Source organism: Balaenoptera physalus, assembly GCF_965194825.1.
Source record: "Balaenoptera physalus genome assembly, chromosome: 9".
In the NCBI taxonomy this organism is placed as follows: domain Eukaryota; kingdom Metazoa; phylum Chordata; class Mammalia; order Artiodactyla; family Balaenopteridae; genus Balaenoptera; species Balaenoptera physalus.
The window spans coordinates 92,261,353-92,288,074 of NC_138888.1; the positions used below are offsets into that span (position 1 = coordinate 92,261,353).

The 26,722-nt window shown below is 35.9% G+C and overlaps 1 long non-coding RNA gene across 3 annotated transcripts in view; it reads right to left on the reverse strand.

The window, feature by feature from the left end:
• Window positions 1–1,296: 1,296 nt before the first annotated feature.
• LOC309666653 overlaps window positions 1,297–26,722 on the reverse strand; it is a 544,378-nt gene continuing 518,952 nt past the window's right edge. For all 3 annotated transcript variants that reach the window (XR_014267193.1, XR_014267194.1, XR_014267195.1), the window contains one exon: window positions 1,297–6,630. This is a non-coding gene — a long non-coding RNA (uncharacterized lncRNA). The remainder of the gene's footprint in view (window positions 6,631–26,722) is intronic.

Consider the following 26,722-nt stretch of genomic DNA (forward strand, 5'->3'; position numbering starts at 1 on the left):
AAAAAACACAAGCCACAAAAATATTGATACATTGGACTTCATCAACATTGCAAGTTTTTCCTGCTTAAACTACAGTGTTACAAAATGAAAAGAGGAGTCACAGAATATAAGAACAATTTTGTGAAACATATGTCAATAAAGGATGAGTATCTAGAATATATAAATAATTCTCAAACTCTACAATAAAAAAACCAAAGAACCGAAGAGAAAATAAGCTAAAGATTTGAATAGACATTTTGAAAAAGAAGATATACAGATGGCAAATAAGCTCATGGAAGGATATTCAGCAATAGCCCCAAACTGGACACAACCCAAATGCCTATCAAAAGATAATGGATAAATACACTGTGGCATATCCATAGAATGGATGACTCAGAAATAAATAGCAATGAAATATTACCAATTACCATGCAACCACATGGAAAAAATCACAAAATAATTATGCTGAATAATAAGAATAAAATAATTATGCTCCCCTGGATGTCTAGAGATTGGGAGTGGGAGGAATAGGAGGCAGTAAAAGAAAGGGGCAGGAAGAGCAGAGGATCTTCAAGATGGCGGAGGAGTAAGACGTGGAGATCACCTTCCTCCCCACAAATACATCAAAAATACATCTACATGTGGGACAACTCCTATAGAACTGATTGCTGTCAGAAGACCTCAGACTTCCCAAAAGGCAAGAAACTCCCCCACATACCTGGGTAGGGCAAAAGAAAAAACAGAGACAAAAGAATAGGGATGAGACCTGCATCTCTGGGAGGGAGCGGTGAAGGAGGAAAATTTCCACACACTAGGAAGCTCCTTCACTAGTAGAGACAGAAACCATATAGCGATTTGAGCAGAAAATGTTTAATATAAAGGATTATTAACTACACCTCAGGACTGCAGTAATGAGAGATTAGATACGATGGGATAAAAATAATTCTAGAAGTAGCAGAGATAAGGAGCAGCCACTGCCTCTAGGGCTAAAACAGAAAACTCAAAAAAGGAGCAAATCTGGAAAAGACTCCCAATCAGGGATGAGATCTAGATCTCGTTGGAGAGGGTGTGGTCAGGCACATTGAATGGCAGTCACTGGAGTACACATTGAGGGATTTGCTGAGAATCCGCCCTCTGGGATCTCAGAGGAAGTTATCAAAAAGGACACTCCACTAGGGGAACTCACTGGGAAACCACTCTCTGGGGTGGTTGAGAAACTTCCCCAGGAAAGGTGCTGTGTCTTGGCACTTATTGCCAAGCTGCCCAAAGGGTGCCAGAGAAATCATCCCCAGGGAGGTGCCCTGTGCTGCCGGCCACCACCATGCACTGCGGAAGTTGGCCTAAAGAGCATCCCACGACCAGGAAGCAGAACTTCTTTCATCTTTTAGGATCCCTTTGGCACCCTCTACTGATAAGTCATCATGCCCACTCGCAAAGGAAAATATGTTCCAGTATCACAGGCCAGGCAATGAAGGGTGGATTGGGAACTGAGGGGCAATAGATTGTTAATTGGTAAACTTCTGCCTCTAACTCCTAATATATTGAAATACGAGGGATACAAGGGGTGTTTTAGTTGGCTCAACCTGCGTTAACAAAATACCACAGACCAGGTGGCTTTAAACGACAGATATTTACTTTCTCACAGTTCTGGAGGCCGGCAGTTCAAGATCAAGGTGTCATCAGGGATGGGGTCTACTGAAGCTCTTCCTGGCTTGCACACAGCTGCCTCTTCCCAGTGTCCCCACATGGCCTGTCTTCTGTGTGCAAATGGAGAGAGAGAGATCTCTGGTGTCTCTTCCTCTTCTTACAAAGACTCTGTCCTATCAGATTGAGGCCCCCCTCGTATGACCTCATTTAATCTGTATCTCTTTATAGGCTCTCTCTCCAAATACAGTCATCATGCGAGGGAGGGTTTTAACATATGAATTTTGGGAGTACCACCATTCAGTCTATAACAAGGGTCAAAGCAACATGTTCACCTCATGGGGATAAAATCAGAAAAGTTTAAACAAAAAGCGCAGGGAAACCTATTGATTAAAAAGCATAATCAACATATGCAACTAAAAATAAAGCTATTTCGGCAAATGTGTACACTTACTAGATACGTGATGCTATTAACAATCTTTTCAGTTGTGATGATGTTAATGGATAGTGGTTTTTAAAGTTGTCATCTTTTGAAGTTACGTGCTGAAATTTTTACATACAAAGTGCTATAACATCTTGGCTTTTGTTAACATCATTCAATGGAGAAAGGAAATGGATGGGGGTAGAGATGAATTAAGTTTGCCATGAGTCAATAATTGTTGATGCTAATTTACACGCACATGGAGAGCTCATTAGACTCTCTGCTTTTGTATGTTTAACATTGTTTATAATAAAAAGTTAAAAATAACAGTGACAAGTATGACTGTAAATAAAAGATTAATAATTGTAAAAGAATACTATATACAACTCTATGTGAATTCCTTTAAAGAAACGTCTATATTTTAGGAGACTATAAACTAAGAATACAAATTATTGATTGTCTTGAGAATTGGAAAACTAGAACCAACTGAAACACTAAATATTAAAACATATTGTCAAATTCCCTTCAAAAGAGGTACCACAACTAAATGGCTTTACAGGAAAAATCTTTCAAACTATCAAGGATCAGAATATATCATATTTTAGAATTTTCATATCATGCTGGCCAGTAAAGTCCACAACTTGATATCTCCTTGTACCCAAAAGCTGCTTGAAAAGACAAACCATTTTGAAATATTAAAACAAGATCAATAATAGTATTAGGAAAAGAATTTAGTGGTCTTATCAACAGTGAATTTTTTGAGAATTTTCTGGACGATAAAGAAAAGATGATATTGGAATGATAGAGGAAAAAAACAAAATTGAGAACCTCCAGACTATCAAGGATTACGAAGGGGCTTTTGAGGAATTAAGTGTTCCTGAAAACTGAAACAAAGCTAGTGGTAGAGTGAGCCAGAAAGGCAAAAAACTAATTTAAGGAGTTCAAGAGGCTTGGGTACATCCCTGCCTTTGGACTCTGTAATGTTTGTGGTGACCACGTAAGGGCTACAGATGTGGCCTATGGAGCTGTGGATGGAAACCTGAAGGGCTCCTCGATGGCAGAAAAGATTTCAATGGTACTGAATTTCATGGGTTATTCTTAAAAATCACTTTGACAAACCAAATTAGTAGGCTGAGAATAATTGTGTGTGAAAGTAGGGGCTTCAAAGAAGGAGGCTTCCAATTATTTTTCTAGACTGACCAAGGGCAACCAGCAACACTTTGGTGAGAGAGAGCTGTCATGTCATATCTGAATTTCACTTTACAGTGATTAAAAGTTGATGAATGTATTTACACTTTATTATGTAAGCAAAGTATATGAATTTCTTAACCCATAGAATGGGTTCATTTCTTTTAACACTTTTGCCATATTCATAAATTCTGGCTTAAATAAATACTGCTAGGCAGTTGCTAGGAATGCATACAATACACCCATGTATTTTATTATTTATTTATTTATTTATTTATTTTTAATACATCTTTATTGGAGTATAATTGCTTTACATTGTTGTGTTAGTTGCTGCTGTATAACAAAGTGAATCAGTTATACGTATACATATATCCCCATATCCCCTCCCTCTTGTATCTCCCTCCCACCCTCTCTATCCCACCCCTCTAGGTGGTCACAAAGCACGGAGCTGATCTCCCTGTGCCATGCTGCTGCTTCCCACTAGCTATCTATTTTACATTTGGTAGTGAATATATGTTAATGCTACTCTCACTTCGCCCCAGCTTCCTCCTCCCCCTCCCCCTTGTCCTGAGTCTTCTAGGTTGTTTCAAATCAATTTCAAACATCTAAACTTTCTAGGGCTCACCTTCTGTGTTTTTTCAGTGCTTTGTGACTCTTTATCTCCATTCCTGCTTTTCTGATTTCCTCCTACCAGCTGCTCTTCAGCCTTCTGAATTTGTGCCCCAGTTTGCACTCACTTTTCTAACTTAAATGCAGAACTCTCTTTCAGGAAAAAAAAAATTTTGATTTGCTCTCCAACTTATGTACTACCATTGTCAGAAAGATACACTATGTCTGGTTCCCAGACTCTGTCCTGTGAGAGAGTCTTCTCCTTGTAGAGACACCACAGCCCCCGAGTAGATTTGGGAGGAAATGAAACAGATATCTTACAGTGGTGCTGGTGGTATGTCATGTGAAAAAAATCTCAGCACTACCGTTTTCAGAATGCTTTTGTGCATGTGCTGCATCTTAGAAATGTATCTTGCTATTTGAAAAAGGCAGATCTTCCTTAAAGGTCAGCAGTTGCAGGTTTCATCTATCCTTTCAACCGTATCCAAATAAGTGGATTAATCCTATGAGATTCTCTCTGATCTCAACACCCAGTGAACGAACTGAAAGACCTTACAGTCTCTATTATGGCAACCAAGGAATGGATGAAGTTTACACTTGTTACGTAATTGCTTTAACTTACTTTTAAAAGGAGAATTGAAAAGTCTTACACAGGGCTTTGTATTTTGCATTTGTTTTGGCTGCTATCTGCTTAATAAGACCAAGCCTGGCACATTCTTCACCAAGTGGTCAGTGCCTTCTCTAAGGGTGCTGCTGGTGTGGCCTTATGCACCTTACGTATGTAAACGAGAGGATTTCTAGAACCTTCCTTTGACTATGAGAACAGTTTATAAAAGAACAGAGACTTCCTTAAATCTAAGAGTGACCATAGATCTCAGTTCTTCCAAGAAAATAAGTTTTAATTTATTGCCCAGAATTAATTATTTCTAGTGTCTTTTTTCAGTATTAAAAGTATTCCTATGCACACTGCTATGTTTAAAATGGATAACCAACAAGGACTGTATAGCACTGGGAACTCTGCTCAATGTGATGTGGCAGCCTGGATGGGAGGGGAGTTTGGGGCAGAATGGATACATGTATATGTACAACTGAATCACTTGCTGTGTGCCTGAAACTATCACAACATTGTTAATTGGCTATGCTCCAATATAAAATAAAAAGTTAAAAAAAGTATTCCTACGCATAGGATAAATTACATGGTTCCACTCCCTGCAACTATGTCCCCCCACAGATGAGCAGCGTCCTTTTCATCCTCAAACCAGAGGAAATAAAAGAGAAATATAACCACAGAGTACAGCTCTCTGCAAAAATTACAGTGGACTGCCAGCTACTAAAACATTGGGGTTTTGCTCTTAATCTACCTATATAACAAATAATAAATGAAAAAAAATTCTGTGTGAAAAAAATGATGGGACGTGCCATCAAGTAATTAAATTAAATTAAATATAACCATTTGCTATTAATCAGGATAATCTTTCCTTTATAATAATAAGTGATAATGGTAGGATGATCAATAGACTACACATAAAGTTTTTAAAAATTTAAACACATACATAATTGTGGAGTATAGTTTAGAAAAATAGAAATAGTTTTAGGACAGTGGAATTAGAGGTTGACATAATATTTATAATTTTCTATAATTCTATTATGTTATTCATTGTGGAAAACAAGAGAAGAAACTCACAGAAAAAAAAAATGGAATATAATCTACTCATATAGAGATAAAGCCATATAATATTAGTACTAGAGAGCAACTTTCAGTCAGCTGTAAGGTGATTTTTAAAAAAAATTTTGATCACTGTTAAGTTTTTATATCTTCAGTTATTAGCTGAGATTCACATTGATTTTTCTCATTTTGGGGATTTCCATTTAACTCACTCTACCTGAAAATATATTCTCTTTACAAGGGTTAATATACTTCTGTTTACAATTAACTTGGGTAATCTATGGCTAAGAAGAGCTGAAAAGTTTGTTCTTTGTGGGCAAATGTGTCCCCCGGGGCAGGACGTTTTGGATATCCATATACTATTAGCTGACATCTAATAGTAATTGGCATTGCATTCTTAAAGATGGAAAAATGTACACATGAGAAGTAATACTTCGTAGTACTTTAATTTTGTCCTTGGCCATACTGCATGGCTTGCGGGATCCTAGTTCCCCCAGCAGTGGAAGTGCGAGTGCCAGCCACTGGACCTCCAGGGAATTCCTGAGAAGTAATACTTTGCTATTGAACACAGAAGGAAGCTGTGAAAAGAGGAAAGGGCAGAGACTTTAAAATCAGAAGTCCCAAATCTGTGTCTCCCTTCTGCCATGAAGAAGTGGTGTGACCTTGGGTAAGTCATTCACCACCTCAAGGGGCACTAAGGAACAAAAGTGACAGTACACTTGAGAGTATTTGTAAAATGTAAAGTCCTATACACATATTGACTATAGAGCACATCATTATTACAGAAACATATAGAAAATACAGTAGAATGGGTTAATAATATTGACATGCATTTAAATAAAAACTAAGATACCGTATGTAAGCGGTATCATATGATATTTGTCTTTCTCTGTCTGACTTACTTCACTTAGTATGATAATCTCCAGGTCCATCCATGTTGCTTCAAATGGCATTATTTCATTCTTTAAAATGGCTGAGTGGTATTCCAATGTATATATGTACCACATCTTCTTTATCCTTTCAGCTGTCAACAGACATTTAGGTTGCTTCCATGTCTTGGCTATTGTAAACAGTGCTGCAATGAACATTGGGGTGCATGTATCCTTTCAAAACTAAGAAAAATCTACATGTAATGATAAATAAGAGAGAAAAAAAAGAAAATAACTGAGATTCTTTTAGAAAATGCCAAAGTTTTCTCTGGAATTTTAGAGCAGAGTGATGTACATTGGCTCCAATTAACCACACAATGATAGAAAAGTTTCATTCATTCTTTCCTCCTCTGTAAATAAGAATGCTATTTAGCACTTCTCTTTCCCACAGTACAGTAATGACATAATAATTCAGTGCTTTAAAATATTTTGGGTCGTCTCAAGAATGAGGTGCTAAAGATATTTGCTGCCTCGTAAATCTAATGCAGAACATTCCTGCAGATTCCACTGTGGTTGAAAAGGTGGTAATTATAAATTGAGAGGAAAAAATATTTTAAAATGACAGAAAGAATTTAAATGATGCCACAAGCACCAGATTAAAAAAGAAAGAACTAGAAAGCCAGGTTATCTAGCCATGGAATTTGGCCCTTATTTAAAATCAGATGTGACAGTTTAGATCATCCAACGCCATGCTACGGTTGGCAGGCTGCCTATTCTGTGAGGTAAAAGTGGAAAAGGAATTCAATGTGATAATTAGATAAGGTATAAATCCCTAAGATTTTTTTCAAGGAGAAAATATTTTCAAATACTACTAAAGTCACTTTTCGTTTAGGTTATAGAACTTCAAAGTGCCTCATTTTCAAAACAGGCCTGAAGAAATGAACACCAAGTCTAAAATGCTGTAGTTGTCTCTCTTGATAAAAGAGCTCGACTCATGAAAAAGAATAATGCAGTCAGGACCCTGAGTACCTTTCTAGAAGTTGTCAACGTGTCTATGATTCCAGTGATCACTTTGAACTTGAGGGGTTCTAGTTCCATTAAAAAGAATCAACAAACAGAACGGTGCTTCACCACACCCGCTGCCCAACATCAAGCTCCTTTACTGAAGGATTTCATCTAAATGTGTGAAATTAATCCTTGTTCTGGAGCAGGGGGGTTGGTGTCTTAAAAGGCTACTTGTTTCCTTGAACCGTGCCTCCCAACACAGATGAGTTTAGTATTTCAGGGGCAGACACTAGGGGAAGAGGTGAGCCTGCCAATTCTGTTACAGACCCTGGCGTGTCGTCATGTCTCACAAAGACCACCTTTGTGGTCCACATTCTTTTCCCATCAGGCAGTGCTGCCCTGACCTGGGGTGTGTTTTTCGTTTCCAAAGAATATGCTGATCCTCCCTAAATGATCTACTGAAAACTGAGTGTTGAAGCACAAATGAAAAGTGAAAGGTGCCATTTAGCCCACAACATAATTATTTCACGGCTTACTGCAAGTTAGCAAAGGCACGTTTCAGCTTGTAAGATGTGAAAGCCAGCCCATGCCATATCATAATATTTTTGTGTTTTCTGGAAGCAGCTTTAAATTCCTCTTTTCCTGGGTTCATGGCTGTAGAGAAGGAAGGGAGAAGGGAATGATATTTTCCTGTGGAATAGCTTTTTAAAGACTGAGTAGTCATAAAACCTCTATTAAAAGTGAACAGACATTGAATTCAATATCTGCATGACCAGATTTTTTTAAAAGGAACTTGCTTAACCTCAGGAAATAGTATAAGCAATCATAGCTGTTAAATTTACTTTGTACTAAAATTTAATACAGCCAAATATGCCATTAAAGTCAATACCGTGAATAACCATACGTGTGTGTGGACGTATACACACATACTCGTTTTTAATACCACATAGGTTTAACTTTACACACATTTTATATAGTATGTGCTAAGTGGAAGAAAAAATGAGTTTATATGGCTTCTAATTCTTACCAAGATTCCCTCAATAAATTAACCTTTGTGATAGAGTATTAGATGTCATTTTTCCATTAACACTCTAACGCTCTATAAAACTAGTGTCTTTGGTCCTAGTAATTGAGAATAACTTCTAATTAGAAAAAGGAGAGAAAAGATAAAAAAGAATGACATTGTTTGCCGGAAAAATTCTAAATGTTAACAGTGAAAGCAACTGTTCTCCATTCTATAGGTAGCTGTCCACAGCTCTACAGGAAAGGATTTTCCTTTTGACTCACCACCACACATCACTACATCTCAAATAAATTTGGGGGTAAGGAAATTTGTTTCCTGGCCCAGATAACAGAAGACAGAAAAGAAAATACTCACCTCCTTTCCTACTTTCAGTGGACCAAAAACTTTCAAGTTTTTAGGAAAACTATTAAAAAATGATACCCTTGTGATTGCCTTTTTTTCCTACCTGTGTCTGCAACAACTTCACCAGAACTGGCCATTTCATTTACTGAGTCCAGCACAATGACTGTTGTCTAGAAACTTCTCGATAAGTGTTGTTTGAATGAATCAAGACTTTAGTGAATTTTCAATAGCTTATTAGCTTTTATCAGTGTGAAGTGTCAAGGTGACACTATGACAGAAAGTGGAGAATATTTGCAACATTATACACCTCAACCCAGACTTCAGCCCTACCCCCAGCCCCAGCTATTTCTCAGTGCCCTTTTTCTTCACAATCAGTGTGAATAGGTTGTTGAAAAAGATTTCATTGGAAAATTGATGAACAACTTCCCCAAATATATTTATTCAAGTGTCCACCATATGCCAAGCAGTGTCTGGGAAAATGAATAAAGACTCAAAGATAATTGATGCTATTTGACACATTATCCCTTGTTTATTATAATACCATGAAAATATTTAAGAAACAATTGCTTATTGATTTTTCTACCATACGTTGGACATCAATTCTAAAAATAATTTTATGAATTAAGTGTTATTATCATTTCCCATTTTTAGATGAAGAAACTAAGGCACAGAAGAATTAAGAAACTTGCCCAAAGTCATACACATAGCTCTTCTAGAGCCGAGATTTGGACCAAGGTAGCCTGGCTCTGGAGAAGGCTTCTAAACCATTAAATTATATAGTAAAGGCTTGTTTGGTGGTGATGAGAAAATCTTGCCATTTTATGGGATTCATGTGAGAAGCATATTTTTAGACTGTAATATAGCTCTTTCTGTGGTTTAGCCAAGACTTTTATGTAAAACAATCACATATTTGCTAAACCACCCAAAAGAAATGTATACATTTGATAAAGGTTTTTTCTCTGAATTATCAGTTGAACATTATTCCTTTACAAGCCTTCAACAAATTGTAGCACCCACACAAATACAGTAATTAGTTTTAATTTCCCTTCGCCAACCTAAAATAAAAGTGAGGTAATTGATACTCTGGTACTGAGAATTTCACTCTACCTAAAAGCAAGTTTAGCAATTTAATAGTAACTTTAAAGAGTATTTGATAATTGTCAAGAATCTTAAAATTCTGATGGCCTCTGCCTGAAAGGGTTGTTTTATGAATTGAATTTCCTGTTATGTGTTTCACAAATAGATTCTGCCTCTTAGATTTTGACGATGCTTATTTCTGTTTGGCCTTAGTCTTCTGGCCCTAAGAAGGAGATTTGAAGGTTATGAATACAAAGAGTGGCACAGCTCTCTTTACCTGGAAGTGAAATGATATCTGGCTGAGTGGATTCAGTGGTTTTCTGGCTTCCATTTTTGCTGTTGAAAAGTGTGTTGTCAATGTAATTATTATTCATTGGTAGGTAATATGTCCTTTTTCTCTGTTTATCTTTCAAAATTTATTCTTATCTTTGGTGCTCTGCAGTTTTATGATGGTAAATCTAGGTGAGTGTCTTGTTTTATTTATCTTGCTCGAAATTTGTTGCACTTTCTGTACTGAGGATACATATATTTTATCAGTTCTGGGAAATTCTCAGCCCATTTTCTTTTTGAATATAGCTTTTTCTTCATTCTTTCTTTCTAGAACTCCAAATAAATGTATGTGAGAATTTCTCTATCTCAGTCTTCCCTGTCTTTTAACCTCTCTTTCATATTGCCATCTTTTATTTTCTAGTTTGCTACTCGTCTCTTCGGCACTGTAAAAAACTAAGTGGACATTAGCCCACCCACTTAGTTTTCCATTTCAATGACATATATAATTTTTAGAAGTTCTGTTTGGTTATTTTGTGGATTGTTGAATAATTTTTGATAGTTTCTCAAGGTGTTCTTCTATTTATGTATATATTATGTGAAGTATAAGATTATACATTAAGTATAAATAATCCAAAAGCTCCAACTAAAAACCAGAGATTGTCAGATGATAACAAAGCAACAACTTAAATATAGGTTGTCAACAAGAAGCGCACTTCAAATGTAAAAACACAGATAGGTTAAGAGTAAAAGATGGAAAGCAGCATATCAAATAAATGCATACTTGAATGTTTCTAACAGCCTTATTCATAATAGCCCCAAACTGGAAATAGTCCAAATGTCCATCAACTGATGGCTTTGTAAACAAATTATGGTATGTCCATAAAATGGCAAATGCTCATCATAGGTAAGGAAGGAGCTACGGATATATACATCAATATGGATGAATATCAAAACCGTTATGTTAAGTGAAAGAAACCAAGCATAAAAGACTACATACTTTATAATAATTCCATTTATATGAACTTGTAGCAAAGACAAAATTACAGTGATAGAAAGAAGGTCAATGGTTGTCATAATCCTAAGGTTTGGGGGAGGGAACTTGACTGCAAGGGAGCAAAGGAAACTTTTTGAGGTTATAGAAATGTCATATATCTTGATTGTGGTGGCAGCTACGTGAATGTATACATGTGTCAGAAATCAAATTGTACACTTAAAGTTAGTGAATTTTACTGTGTGATAATTACAGTTCAATTTATAAAATGTGTCTCAAAACAAAAAAATCTTAATAGTGTTATACTTCCATTTCCCCTCTCTCATGTGCTATTTTTTATCATACATTTTACTTCTACTTACATTATATACTCTAAAATGCATTGCTACTGTATGTATTCCATACAATCACCTGTCAATTAAAGGGATTTTAAAATGCAAAAAAAAAGAAAAAATGCCTCTCAGACACAAACTTTCTTTTAAGTCCTAACTTGGGCTTTGTGCTGTATCAAAATACTCGATTGTTCTATGCTATTTTGCCCTCCTTCTTTTCATACATATTTTGAAGTCTTTCTCCTTCCACTGTAAATATTTAAAATGTGTTTTTAATTGTTCATCTTTTGATTTATTAAATATGTATGAAGGGTCTATTGTGTGTTGGTACTCTTTATGGGTTAGAAATCTGAAGGTGGATTACACTTCACATGATTTTAGATTGTTTACGTTGCTTAAAAATACTCAATTTATACAGAGGAAAGTGTGCAGTATGCATGTATAAACTATGAGTTTCACAACAAAATGAAAGCCTAGGAACCTAGCCACTCAACCCAAGAACTGGAATACCATCAAAATTACCAAAATTTATGTGTTAATTCCCTATCTCATCCCCTCTGCTTTCTCTTAAGAGGTAATAACTACTTGAATTTGGCTTTTTCATTCCCTTTCTTTCTCCTGACTTTATTGTTCTTATGCTCCTCCTTCTTTTTTAAAAAATTTATTTATTTTTGGCTGTGTTGGGTCTTCGTTTCTGTGCGAGGGCTTTCTCTAGTTGCGGCGAGCGGGGGCCACTCTTCATCGCGGTGCGCGGGCCTCTCACTGTCGTGGCCTCTCTGGTTGCGGAGCACAGGCTCCAGACACGCAGGCTCAGTAGTTGTGGCTCACGGGCCCAGTTGCTCCGCGGCATGTGGGATCCTCCCAGACCAGGGCTCGAACCCATGTCCCCTGCATTGGCAGGCAGACTCTCAACCACTGAGCCACCAGAGAAGCCCTCCTCCCTCTTCTTTAATAGTTGTAACATTCTTATAATTTATATTTACTTTCACTGTTGTCCAGTATGTTATTCTTCAAGAAGACACAATTTTATTTATCCATCTCCTATTAAGGAAACTCTGGGCTATTTTCAGATTCTGCTATTATGAACAATAATGCAATGGACATTCTTGTATATGTTCATTAATGCCTCTTCTAGAATCTCTTGTGCACAGAACGTAATGAAATTTCTATAGATTATTGGAAGAGCCGTGTTTTCAAGATGCTATCAATTTCTGTACCAAATTCTACTCCCATCAGAATTGCATACGAGTCTTCATTAATCCAATTTTGGAAATGATCAGACTTCTTAAATTTTGTGCAACTAGTGTGTGTTAAATACTATTATAATGTGATCTTTACTGTTTCACTGATTCCTAATGAAGTTGAATATATTTCATATGTGTCTGGGTCATTTCTATTGCCTCTTCTATGAAATACTGTTTCATATCATTTTCTCCCTTTTCTAAATTGTCCATTTCAACATAAGCATTAAAGCTTTTCATCCATGAAAAAATAATTTTGTTGTATAATATGAGGTAGATAGCCTATTTCATTTATTTTTTAATGATACACAATAAATAAGCTCCATTTATTTACTGGTCCGTACGTTCCCTAGTGCTCTACGTGGTCACTTTATGTGTCAAATTTGAATCGGTTTCTGATACCTCTATTCCATTCCATTGGTACTTGCCCATTTCTGTACCAATGCCAGATGACCTCAGTTAGCTTTAAAACCTCTTCTTATTTTTCTTTTCAAAAGTATCTGGATGATTAAGAGTCCTCAAAAATCCCATTGGATATACATTAAATCTATTGTTCAATTTGGAGAGAATGTAATCTTTATGATGCAGTATCTTCTTACCTATGAAGACACTATCCGTAATGTTTTTTAATAACGTTTTACACTTTTTTATATATACATGTTTTGTGGTGTTTATTCCTAGGTATCATGTTATTATTTCTTCTTGAATTGGTTTTGGTAAGTGATATTTTTGGAGAAATATAATCTCCAACAAATCAAGCTTTTAATTACATATTTCAAATCTTTTTAAAAGTTTGATAATTTTGTTTCAACTATCAATAATTGTGAAATGTGTATTAAAATCTCCCATTGCAATGGATATTTACAAACTTTTTTTCTAGAATTTATGTAAACTTTTTATATATTTTTAAAATTTTATTTTATTTATTTTTTAATATAGCAGGTTCTTATTAGTTACCTATTTTATATATATTAGTGTATATATGTCCCAATCTCCCAATTCATCACACCACCACCACCCCCACCCCTCACTTTCCCTCCTTGGTGTCCATACGTGCGTTCTCTGCATCTGTGTCTCTATTTCTGCCTTGCAAACTGGTTCATCTGTACCATTTTTCTAGGTTCCACATATATGCGTTAATATACGATATTTGTTTTTCACTTTCTGACTTACTTCACTCTGTATGACAGTCTCTAGATCCATCCACATCTCTACAAATGACCCAATTTAGTTCCTTTTTTAGGGCTGAGTAATATTCCATTATATATGTGTACTACATCTTCTTTATCTATTCATCTGTCAATGGGTGTTTAGGTTGCTTCCATAACCTGGCTACTGTAAATAGTGCTGCAGTGAACACTGGGGTGCATGTGTCTTTTTGAATTACGGTTTTCTCTGGGTATATGCCCAGTAGTGGGATTGCTGGGTCATATGGTAATTCTATTTTTAGTTTTTTAAGGAACCTCCATACTGTTCTCCATAGTGGCTGTATCAATTTACATTCCCACCAACAGTGCAAGGGGGTTCCCTTTTCTCCACACCCTCTCCAGCATTTGTGGTTTGTAGATTTTCTGATGATGCCCATTCTAACCAGTGTGAGGTGATACCTCATTTTAGTTTTGATTTGAATTTCTCTGATAATTTGTGATGTTGATCAGCTTTCCATGTGACTCTTGGCCATCTGTATGTCTTCTTTGGAGAAATGTCTATTCAGGTCTTCTGCCCAGTTTTTGATTGGGTGGTTTGTTTTCTTAATATTGAGCTGCATGTGCTACTTATATATTTTGGAGATTAATCCTTTGTCCGTTGATTCATTTGCAAGTATTTTCTCCCACTTTGAGTGTTGTCTTTTCATCTTGTTTATAGTTTCCTTTGCTGTGCAAAAGCTTTGAAGTTTCATTAGGTCCCATTTGTTTATTTTTGTTTTTATTTCCATTTCTCTAAGGGGTGGGTCAAAAAGGATCTTGCTGTGATTTATGTCATAGAGTGTCCTGCCTTTGTTTTCCTCTAAGAGTTTTATACTGTCCAGTCTTAGATTTAGGTCTCGAATCCATTTTGAGTTTATTTTTGTGTATGGTGTTAAGGAGTGCTCTGATTTCATTCTTTTACATGTAGCTGTCCAGTTTTCCCAGCACCAGTTATTGAAGAGACTGTCTCTTCTCCATGGTATATCCTGGCCTCCTTTATCATAGATTAGTTGACCAAAGGTGCATGGGTTTACCTCTGGGCTTTCTATCCTGTTCCATTGATCTATATTTCTGTTTTTGTGCCAGTACCATATTGTCTTGATTACTGTACATTTGTAGTATAGTCTGAAGTCAGGGAGTCTGATTCCTCCAGCTTTGATTTTGTATCTCAAGATTGCTTTGGCTATTTGGGGTCTTTTGTGTCTCCATACAAATTTTAAGATTTTTGTTCTAGTTCTGTAAAAAATGCCATAGATAATTTGATAGGGATTGCATTGAATCTGTAGATTGCTTTGGGTAGTATAGTCATTTTCACAATATTGATTCTTCCAATCCAAGAACATGGTGTGTCTCTCCATCTGTTTGTGTCATCTTTGATTTCTTTCATCAGTGTCTTATAGTTTTCTGAGTATAGGACTTTTACCTCCTTAGGTAGGTTTATTCCTAGGTATTTTATTCTTTTTGTGGCAATGGTGAATGGGATTCTTTCCTTATTTTCTCTTTCATTGTTAGTGTACAGGAATGCCAGAGTTTTCTGTGCATTAATTTTGTATCCTGCAACCTTATCAAATTCATTCATTAGCTCTAGTAGTTTTCTGGTGGCATCTTTAAGATTCTCTATTTATAGTATCATGTCATCTGCAAACAGTGACAGTTTTACTTCTTCTTTTCCAATTTGTGTTCCTTTTATTTCTTTTTCTTCTCTGATTGCTGTGGCTAGGACTTCCAAAGCTATGTTGAATAACAGTGGTGAGAGTGGACATCCTTGTCTTGTTCCTGATCTTAGAGGAAATGCTTTCAGTTTTTCACCATTGAGAATGATGTTTGCTGTGGATTTGTCATATATGGCCTTTATTATGTTGAGGTAGTTCCCTCTTTGCCCACTTTCTGGAGTTTTTTATTATAAATGGGTGTTGAATTTTGTCAAAAGCTTCTTCTGCATCTACTGAGATGATCATATGGTTTTTATTCTTCAATTTTTGTAATATGGTGTATCACATTGATTGATTTGCATATATTGAAGAATCCTTGTATCCCTGTGTTAAATCCCACCTGATCATGGTGTATAATCCTTTTAATGTGTTGTTAGACTCTGTTTGCTAGTATGTTGTTGGGGATTTTTGCATCTATATTCATCAGTGATATTGGTCTGTAATTTTCTTCTTTTGTAGTATCTTTGTCTGGTTTTGGTATCAGGGTGACGGTGACTTCATAGAATGAGTTTGGGAGTGTTCCTTCCTGTGCCATGTTTTGGAAGAGTTTGAGAAGGATGGGTGTTAGCTCTTCTCTAAATGTGTGATAGAATTCACCTGTGAAGCCCCCTGGTCCTGAGCTTTTGTTTGTTGGAAGATTTTTCATCACAGTTTCAATTTCATAATTTGTGACTGGTCTGTTCATATTTTCTATTTCTTTCTGGTTCAGTCTTGGAAGGCTATACCTTTTCTAAGACTTTGTCCATTTCTTCCAGGTTGTCCATTTTATCAGCATAGAGTTGCTAGTAGTAGTCTCTTATGATGCTTTGTATTTCTACGGTGTCCATTGTCACTTCTCCCTTTTCATTTCTAATTTTATTTATTTGAGTCCTCTCTCTCTTTTTCTTGATGAGGCTGGGTAAAGCTTTATCAATTTTGTTTATCTTCTCAAAGAACCAGATTTTAGTTTCATTGATCTTTGCTATTGTTTTCTTTGTTTCTATTTCATTTACTTTTGCTCTGATCTTTATGATTTCTTTCCTTCTACTAACTTTGGGTTTTGTTTGTTCTTCTTTCTCTAGTTCCTTTAGGTGTAAGGTTAGATTGTTTATTAGAGCTTTTTCTTGTTTCTTGAGGTAGGATTATATTGTTAAAAACTTCCTTCTTAGAACTGCTTTTGCTGCATCCCATAGGTTTTGGATCATCATATTTTCATTGTTATTTGTCTCTAGGTATTTTTTGATTTCCTCTTTGATTTCTTCAGTGATCTCTTGGTTATTTAGTAATGTATTGTTTAGCCTCCATGTGTTTGTGTTTTTTACGTTTTTTTCCCTGTAATTGATTTCTAATCTCATAGTGTTGTGGTAGGAAAAGATACTTGATATGATTTCAATTTTCTTAAATTTACCAAGGTTTGATTTGTGACCCATGATGTGATCTAGCCTGAAGCATGTTCAATGTGCAGTTGAGAAGAACATTTGTTCTGTGGTTTTAGGATGGAATGTCCTATAACTATCAATTAAATCTATCTGGTCTATTGTGTCATTTAAAGCTTCTGTTTCCTTATTAATATTCTGTCTGGATGATCTGTCCATTGGTATAAGTGAGTTGTTAAAGTCCCCCACTATTATTGTGTTACTGTCGATTTCCTCTTTTATAGCTGTTAGCAGTTGCCTTATGTATTGAGGTGCTCCTATGTTGGGTGCATATATACTTATAATTGTTATATCTTCTTCTTGGATTGATCCCTTGATCATTATGTAGTGTCCTTCCTCATCTCTTGTAACAGTCTTTATTTTAAAGTCTATTTTATCTTATATGAGTATTGCTACTCCAGCTTTCTTTTGATTTCCATTTGCATGGAATATCTTTTTCTGTCTTCTCACCTTCAGTCTGTATGTGTCTCAGGTCTAAAGGGTGTCTCTTGTAGACAGCATATATATGGGTCTTGGTTTTGTATCCATTCAGTGAGCCTGTGCCTTTTGGTTGGAGCATTTAATCCATTCACATTTAAGGTAGTTATCAGTATGTATGTTCCTATTACTATTTTTGTACCTATTACAATGTTCCAATTGTTTTGAGTTTGTTTTTGTAGGTCCTTTTCTTCTCTTGTTTTTTACACTTAGAGAAGTTCCTTTAGCATTTGTTGTAGAGCTGGTTTGGTGGTGCTGAATTCTTTTAGCTTTTGCTTGTCTGTAAACTTTTGATTTCTCCATCGAATCTGAATGGGATCCGTGCCAGGTAGAGTAATCTTGGTTGTAAGTTCTTCCCTTTCATCACTTTAAATATACCATGCCACTCACTTCTGGCTTGTAGAGTTTCTGCTGAGAAATCAGCTTTTAACTTTATGGGAGTTCCTTTGTATGTTATGTGTCCTTTTTCCCTTGTTGCTTTTAATAATTTTTCTTTGCCTTTAATTTTTGTCAGTTTGCTTACTATGTGTCTTGGTGTGTTTCTCCTTGGGTTTATCCTGCCTGGGACTCTCTGCGCTTCCTGGACTTGGGTGGCTATTTCCTTTCCCATGTTAGGGAAATTTTCGACTACAATCTCTTCAAATATTTTCTAGGGTCCTTTCTCTCTCTATTCTCCTTCTGGGACCCCTATAATGCAAATGTTGGTGCGTTTAATGTTGTCCCAGAGGCCTCTTAGGCCGTCTTCATTTTTTTTCTTCTTTTTTCTTTATTCTGTTCCATGGCAGTGATTTCCACCATTCTTTCTTTTAGGTCACTTATCTGTTCTTCTGCCTCAGTTCTTCTGCTATTGATTCCTTCTAGAGTATTTTTCATTTCAGTTATTGTATTGTTCATCTCTGTTTGTTTGTTCTTTAATTCTTCTAGGTCTCTGTTAAACATTTCTTGCATCTTCTCCACCTTTCCCTCCATTCTTTTTTCGAGGTCCTGGATCATCTTCACTATCATTATCCTGAATTCTTTTTCTGGAAGTTGCTTATCTCCACTTTATTTAGTTGTTTTTCTGGGGTTTTATCTTGTTCCTTCATCTGGTATATAGTCCACTGCATTTTCATTTTTCTATCTTTCTGTGAATGTAAAACTTTTTATATTTTGAAGCTTTATTATTTAGTGCATTCTAATTATCTTTCTGTAATCTGAAAGTTTCAATTCTTAATAATGATTGTAAATAGTATTAGAAGTTGTTACTGTTTTCTTCATGAGTATATTACTCAACCAGTGACCCCTGAAAGAGTATTGTTTCATGGATGAACTAGTGTTTGGCTTGATATAATGTTATTATTTTGATTTGATTGCATCAAATCTTTATACCTAGTTTTCCCTATATGTAGTAATTTGCTTTAATTCCTACTAGAAACTTATTATTAGTAGATAATAAGAATAAAAATAGTTTTCTATGATATAGTCCAAAGTTTTAAAAATAGGTTTTGCAAGTATTATTCATTAAATTAAGAGCCTAGGGAATATGACTAAATTGATCATGTTCCTGAGCTCACATCCTGCCATTGTCATTGGCTCCTACATGAATCCACATTTTCACCTTTATCTCTGGATTCCAGTTTTATCTGCTTCTCCCAATAGGCATCAACTTTAGTAATTTTGATACATATATTGTACTTTATCTTCCAAACACTTTTTTCATATTTTTGTATTCCATAACAAATAACACATGTTTTGTGTCTATGGAGGTTTATAACATGTATAGCACTACAAGTAACATTTGTAGTCATGACTTCATGATCAGTTAAGTATGGGGAGGGAGAAGTAGAAGGAGAACTCAAAATTAGCCCTCAGATTCTTCATTTTGGGACCAGGTATAAAATGATACAATTCACTTAAATGAGGAATACAGAGGAAGAGAAATGAGAAGGGTTTAGTTTTGGACAGTCAAGTTTAATGTATCTGTAAGACATCCATGTGAAGACTTCCACTAGGAAGCTGTAGTCTAGAACTTAGGAGAGATTGATGAGCAGAAAATAAAACTTTGTGAGTCATCCTTAAGTATTCGGTAATTGAAGATACTTGAAAAGTTAAGATATTGTGGGGACTAGAATGAGAAATGAAATTAGGGCAGCCCTGATAGTATTACGGTGTTTTAAAATGTACTAATGTGCTGAGAACTCCAATTCATATCAAACGGTAACATTTCCTGAGAAACAGTGAGCTTTATTAAAAGAAGCTATCAAGAGAGGAGAAGATCAAGATGGCAGAGTAGAAGGATGTGGAACTCACCCTCCCCATGGACACATCAAAACTACATCTACATGTGGCACAATTCTCACTGAAAGCTAACTGGAAACTGGCAGAAAGGCTCCTGTACAACCAGGACTGTAAGAGAGATATACATGTAATTGGGTAGGAAGGGAAGACAAACAGTCTGGTCAGAACCTGTGACCCTGGGAGAGGACTCAGAGGAAAAGGGAGATTACGTGGTCAGAGACCCACCCTGGGGAGTGAGCGGTTCTAGCCACAGATTGGGTTCCCAGCACAGGGAAGACACAGGGATCCTACACAGGGAAGATGAGCCCCCTTGGCTGGTTGGAGGAACACTGAGACTAACGGGGGGCTGTGGGAAGCCTGGACGCTGCTCAGGAGGAGCCTGTGCACACTGGCCCCTGAAGCAGGGCAGCGAGGGCAGATTGAAGACTGCTCTAGGGGATGCTGGGTTTCCCGTGACCACCATGGCACATACCCCAGCCTGAGCTGAGTGAACACTACAGTTCCACTTACTCCACTTCACAGGGTGACACTGGATCTAGGGCCACCATGATCAGGGAAAAAGCTCAGCTGTAGGATGTAGAGGTGACTTGGTTCTGGGGTGGCATCTGGGTGAGACAGTAGTGACCATTGTTGACATGTACTCAAGCAGCACCTCAGAAGCAGCTCAGAACTCTGACAGTAGCCAGTCCACCACAGCACAAACCCAATATATACTGAGAGATCATGTGTGCCCCACTTGCCCTGTGATGTGGCTCCACAACAGGGCAGGGGCAATGGAGGCTTGGGCAGTGATCTCTGTGAGGGACAAAGGGGACTTGGACCTGAGGCTGCATCTGAGCAGAGTGAGGGAAACAATGTTGGTGCCTGAACAGGCAACATGTTGGAGACAGCCCAGACCTCTGTTTGTGGCCAACACAAACTGAGAGCCTGCACAGGCTCCTGCTTGCTTCAGCACTTCCCTCTTCTGGGACAAGGGTCCAGTGCTGGGAGAGGGGATAACACAGTTAAAGGGAATAGAACCAACTCAGGCCTGACCCTCAGGGCTTCTTCTCCAGCAACTTGGGATAAAACCCCACCCCTGACAGGGCAGTGGTGGTCACTGTGCAAAGAGGAAGTCCTGCCTCACACTTGGCTCCAGTTCTAGCCCCTCCATCTCCAGCCCCACCTCTACCAAGGAGAAAACTGTGAGCACACCCTGAAGAAAATCATGACTTGTATCCACATCAAGTCCAGCCCTACCACCAAAGGCACTGGGCACATACAGTCTGTATAGGGATGCTCCCACACCCCTTAAAGACTGAAATAGGTAATCGTTTCACTTAAGTTCATAGAGGCAGAGAAAGTCAAGCAAAATGAAAAGGTGGAGGAACAGATCTCAATTTAAAAAGCGAGAGAAAAAACACTGGAAAAAATGAATAATGAAACAGCAATAAATTTTTTACCAGATAAAGTATTCAAAGCATTGGTAATAAGAGTGTTAACTGAATTGGGGAAAAGAAGCAATGAACACAGTGAAATTTTAAACAAGGAACTAGAAAATATAAAAAAGACCCAATCAGAAATGAAGAATTCGATGACTGAAATAGAAAAAACACACTAGAAAGAATGATAACAGACCTTAGTCTGTTACAAGAATAATATACAGGAATCTGTTGCTTTTCTATATACTAATAATGAACTATCAGTAAGAGAAAGCAAAACAAAACAAAACAAAAACAAACAAACAAAAAAACCAGAAACAAAACCAATTCTGTTTAGAATCACACGAAAAAGAATAAAATACCTAAGAATAAATTTAGACAAGGAGTTGAAGGAACTAGACTCAAAACTATAAGACACTGATGAAGGAAACTGAAGATGATACAAAGAAATGGAACAATATCTCTTGCTCTTGTATTGGAATAATTAATATTGTTAAAATGGCCATACTACCAAGAGCAATCTATAGATTTAATGCAATCCCTTTCAAAATACCCATGATATTTTTCACAGAATTAGAATAAATTATCCTAAAATTTATATGGAAGCATAAAAGAAACAAAATTGCCAAAGCAGTCTTGAGAAAAAGCAAAGCTGGAAGTATCACCCACCCAGACTTCAGACTATACTCAAAGCTACAGTATCAAAATAGCATGGTATTGGCACAAAAATGGACACATAGATCAATAGAAGAGAGTAGAGGACCCAGTAATAAACGCACGCTCTTATGGTCAATATTTGACAATAAAGGAGTCAAGAATATACAATGGAGAAAAGACAGTCTCCAATAAGTGGTGCTGGGAAATCTGGACAGCTACATGTAAAAGAATGAGATTAGAACATTTTATAACATATACAAAAATAAACTCAAAACTAATTAAAGACCTAAATGAAAGACCTGAAATCATAAAATTCCTAGAAAAGAACATGGGCAGAACAATCTTTGACATATATCACAGCAATATCTTTTTGGATCTGTCTCCTAAGGCAAAGGAAATAAAAGCAAAAATAAATAAATAGTACCTAATTAAACTTAAAAACTTTTGCACAGCAAAGGAAACCATAGACAAAACATGAAACCATAGACAAAGCATAAAGAAAACCTACTGAGTGGGAGAAAAGTTTTGCAAATAATGTGATCAACCAGGGGTTAATCTCCAAAATATATAAACAGCTCATCCAACTCAATATCAGAAAAAGCAAACAGCCCAATCAAAAAATGGGAAGAAGACCTGAATACAGATGTTCCAAAGAAGACATACAGATGGCTAACTGGTACATGAAAGAATGCTCAACATTGTTAATTATTAGAGAAATGCAAATCCAAACAATGAGATATCACCTCGCACCTGTCAGAATGGCCGTCATCAAAAAGTCTACAAATAACAAATGTTGGAGAGGATGTGGAGAAAAGGGAACCCTCGTACACTGTTGGTGGGAATGTAAATTGGTGCAGCCACTATGGATAAAATTATAAAGGTTCCTCAAAAAACTAAAAATAAAACTATCATGGGATCCAGCAATTTCACTCCTGAGTATACCCAGAAAAAACAAAACCACTGATTCAGAAAGATACATGCACCCCAATGTTCATAGCAGCAAGATTTACAATAGCCAAGATACGGAAGCAACCCAAGCATCCATCAACAGATGAATGGATAAAGAAGATGTATTTATATACATATATATGTATATAAAATGGAACATTACTCAGCCATAAAAAAAAACACAGTGAAATTCTGCCACTTGCAGCAAAGTGGATGGATCTAGAGACTATTATGCTTAGTGAAATAAGTCAGACAAAGAAAGACAATGAATGTACATAACAAAACAGAAACAGTCTCACAGATACAGAAAACAAACTAGTGGTTACCAGTGGGGAGAGGGAAGGGAGGAAGGGCAAAATAGGGGTATGGGATTAAGAGATACAAACTACTATGTATAAAACAGATAAACAACAATGATATATTTTACAGCACAGGGAATTACAACCAATATTTTGTAATAATTTTAATAGAATATAATCTATAAAAATACTGAATCACTATGCAGTACACCTGAAACTAACATAATATTGTAAATCAACTGTACTTTGATTAAAAAGGAGCTATCAATATAAAAAGAGAAGAATAATGAATGAGCATAGAACTGAAACATATCTCATCTCTGAAAATTTATCTGTATATATTGAAAAAAAATCCAAAATATTATGTAAACAATTTGTGACTTGACATTTGTTTCAAGATCTGAAAGAAAAATCATTGAAAACCAAGTCCTCCATATTGTGTTGTTATTTTCAAGCCAAACAATTTACCATGCAGAGTAATGTCTCTCAGATTTATGTTAAATATATTTGCTATGATTTTACTAATATTAAGTTTGCTCAACCAAACAGAGTTGTTAAATATACAAGGCCATGTTAAAAATGTAGGTTTGATTTTCCCATGTTTAGATCGTTTATCCTTTTATACATTTTTTGATTTAACTGAATTATTAAATAATAATTATCATCAGTTGGTAGAAGCCTAGTTTACAAGTAAGGTTTAAAGCAAAAATTAATTTAGACATTTAGCTTTGGGAAAGAAACTTAGTTAGAAAATTGACCTCTGAGATACACTTTAAAACACATATCCATAAACCTGAAATGGATTTACTTGTCTATAATAAAAATTCCTGGCAATAATTCATCCTGAAATTCATGGAGAGACAGTTTACTGGTGAGAATATCATACCTCCCTTAATAGCTTGAGGATGGAATTGACCTAAATTATAATGAATAAAAAAACTGTAAACTTGTGTATTCTGAAAGCGAATGGAAATGAAGATGTATGTATACATATTGATGGGCTTTGAAAAAACAGACATGTGCAGTGGCAAATGAAGGGATGCCCACAAATTATAGCTTACTATATGCCTGGTAAGACAATTATTATTTAAATCATTATTAAATATATTAAAATAAATAGTGTAATGTTTTGCATACTTTTCATTATATCATATATCTTACTCTGTCAGTTATTTTTCTATTCTATCACCTAGGGATAAATACGGGGTAAGTTATAATTAATTTTCTGATCTCCTCAAGCACTTCCTCCATGACTTAGTTACTTAACATTTTGTCAACATGAGACAATAATTATTCAACAAAATTTAATTTACTTACTTCTTTCCTAGTTCAGTTTAGCCACGCAAATAAATACAAAAGGCTTAACAAACTAATCATACTTCAAGGTTTAAGTCATAGGATTTTGATTCCCTGTTTTAATAAAAAGAGCATGTTGCTAAAAGACACGCTGAGTGAGATCAAAGACAGTAGGTTTTGGAGAAGGCACTGCAAGCCTTAAAGTGAACCTGAGGACGAGAAGTATCTGGCACTTTCCAAGCCCAGAGAGCTACTTCCACCTATTATTAAAACTCTTAGAGACAGACCATATTTATGTTCTTAATGAATGCCTTTTGTGTTTCTCTATATCTGTCTGCGCAGCAAACCTTTGGGGACCACCCTGCTCCTGGCAGAAATGTAGCCTTCATGAGGAAAGCCAACTTCAGCAAGCTCTGAAGGAAACACAAAGGTCAACTTCACAGGATGCGCTGTCAACTGAATCAAAGGCTTTAAGAGAAACCTAACCCTGATACTGACTCTGCCAGTACTTTGCACCATTCCTATCTCACTGAGTGCATTGATTCTCCACAGATTCTGCGCTGCTGACCTAAATAAAGAGCAGATGAAGGGCAAAGAGCTGTGGTCCATCTCAACAGCCCAATGACTTTCACCCCCTGAGGGGATAAAGCCAGCCTGTTTGGTCTCATATAACTTAATATGCGTGCTATGCTCTGCCTACTCAGAAAGCACGTATCAAAGAGGTAGCATATATTTCATGCTTAGTAAATATGAATATATCATTAACCTGAACTTTAAATTGTATCCTCTAAATAGAGCGTCATTTCATGGATTCCTTGGTTGTGTCAAGCTACATATAATACCAAATTCATGTCAGTGTGTCAACACACAACTAAAATACTTCCCTGATAGTTATAAGGAAAGCTCCTAGAAATGAAATTTTAATAAGAGAAGTGCTTAGTCACTGCAATTTAGCCATAATAACCAGCATTTGGGGGTGGCATCACAACATGCTTTTTCCCTATATTTTATCCCACACTAACAAAACTGCTTTTTTCAACTGCCTGAAAGGGTGGCTATTACTTTCTGCTATCTTATAAAAATTTTGACTATAGAATATAAAAATAAACTAAAAAAAATAGAAAAATTCTGACTGACATCTATAATGAGGTCTAACATTATATCAATAAATTGTGCCCCCTCTCTTCCAATATTTTATTCATCCTGTATTTCAGCAAGAAACTCAACCTTGTGTTCCACATCTGGGGCTTAGAAGTAGGTTGTAAACTCTTATTAACTCCCAAGGAGCATAATATTGACTCAAACATTTCATCTAAGTGGTGTTTCTTCAACTTTATTTAGTGATGTGCAGTGCATGACAAAGAAGGATAAAATTTGTCCCAGTGTGAAAGAAACTGTCTGAGCCTATAAGATCTGACCTTTCACTTCCAACTTTTTCTTTGATCTCTTTGCTTTTTTCAAAAGAAACAATGTCCTTGGGGGATGGAAGTTGGTTTTTTGCTTAGGATTTGATACTTATCTAATACAGAAGACTCCGAGAAGATGGTAAGTAAGAGCACTTAGTTTCATAACTTGGTCTAATAGTAATCAGGATATAAATAGAAAAAGATACATTTAAATACCTTTAGAATTAAATATTTTATACATTTTATTAAATATAAAACTACTCTCTATGATGTACAAAAATTCAAAGGCACAAATAAAAACATTTTAAAAATTAGGATAATAGTAAATTAGGCAATTAGTGGATTTCACAAGATCAAATATATATCTATGCATATTTAATATATAATTAAAATATGCATATTTAAATGTATAATTAAACAGAATTTAACTCCTAGAAACAATAGTTGCTCAATAATTACTTTTTTCCTTCCTGTCTATAATTTTTGTAATCTGGTAATTTTAACAAATTCAATGATATTTCTAATTTTACGTTTAAAATAGTCAAATATTTGACTATTTGTAGTATACTACTACAGATAGTACTAGTACTACTACTATCTGTAGTAGTATACTACTACTACACTAAGTAGTAGTAGTTGTTCTTGTTCTGAATTACTCTGATGGCCCCAAATTTTGTTTCCAAAAATGTGTTAGTGAATCTTGGTCCTAATCTATTATAAAATCTATTAATTAATGCTTATACTTAAAAAAGTACTTTCTTAAAGTAGATTTACTTGAATTATGAATTCTATCTATGCTTTTGATTCCATGCTTTATATTTTAAAAGCCTTTACTCAGAAGATTATGGGACATTTTAAACACTAGACTGTTAATTCTTAGAGCAATTTATAATGGTTGGAAAGTATAGGATTTTAAACTAGAAAACTGAAAATGTAATTTGATAGTCCTGCTCAGCTGTCTTCATATCG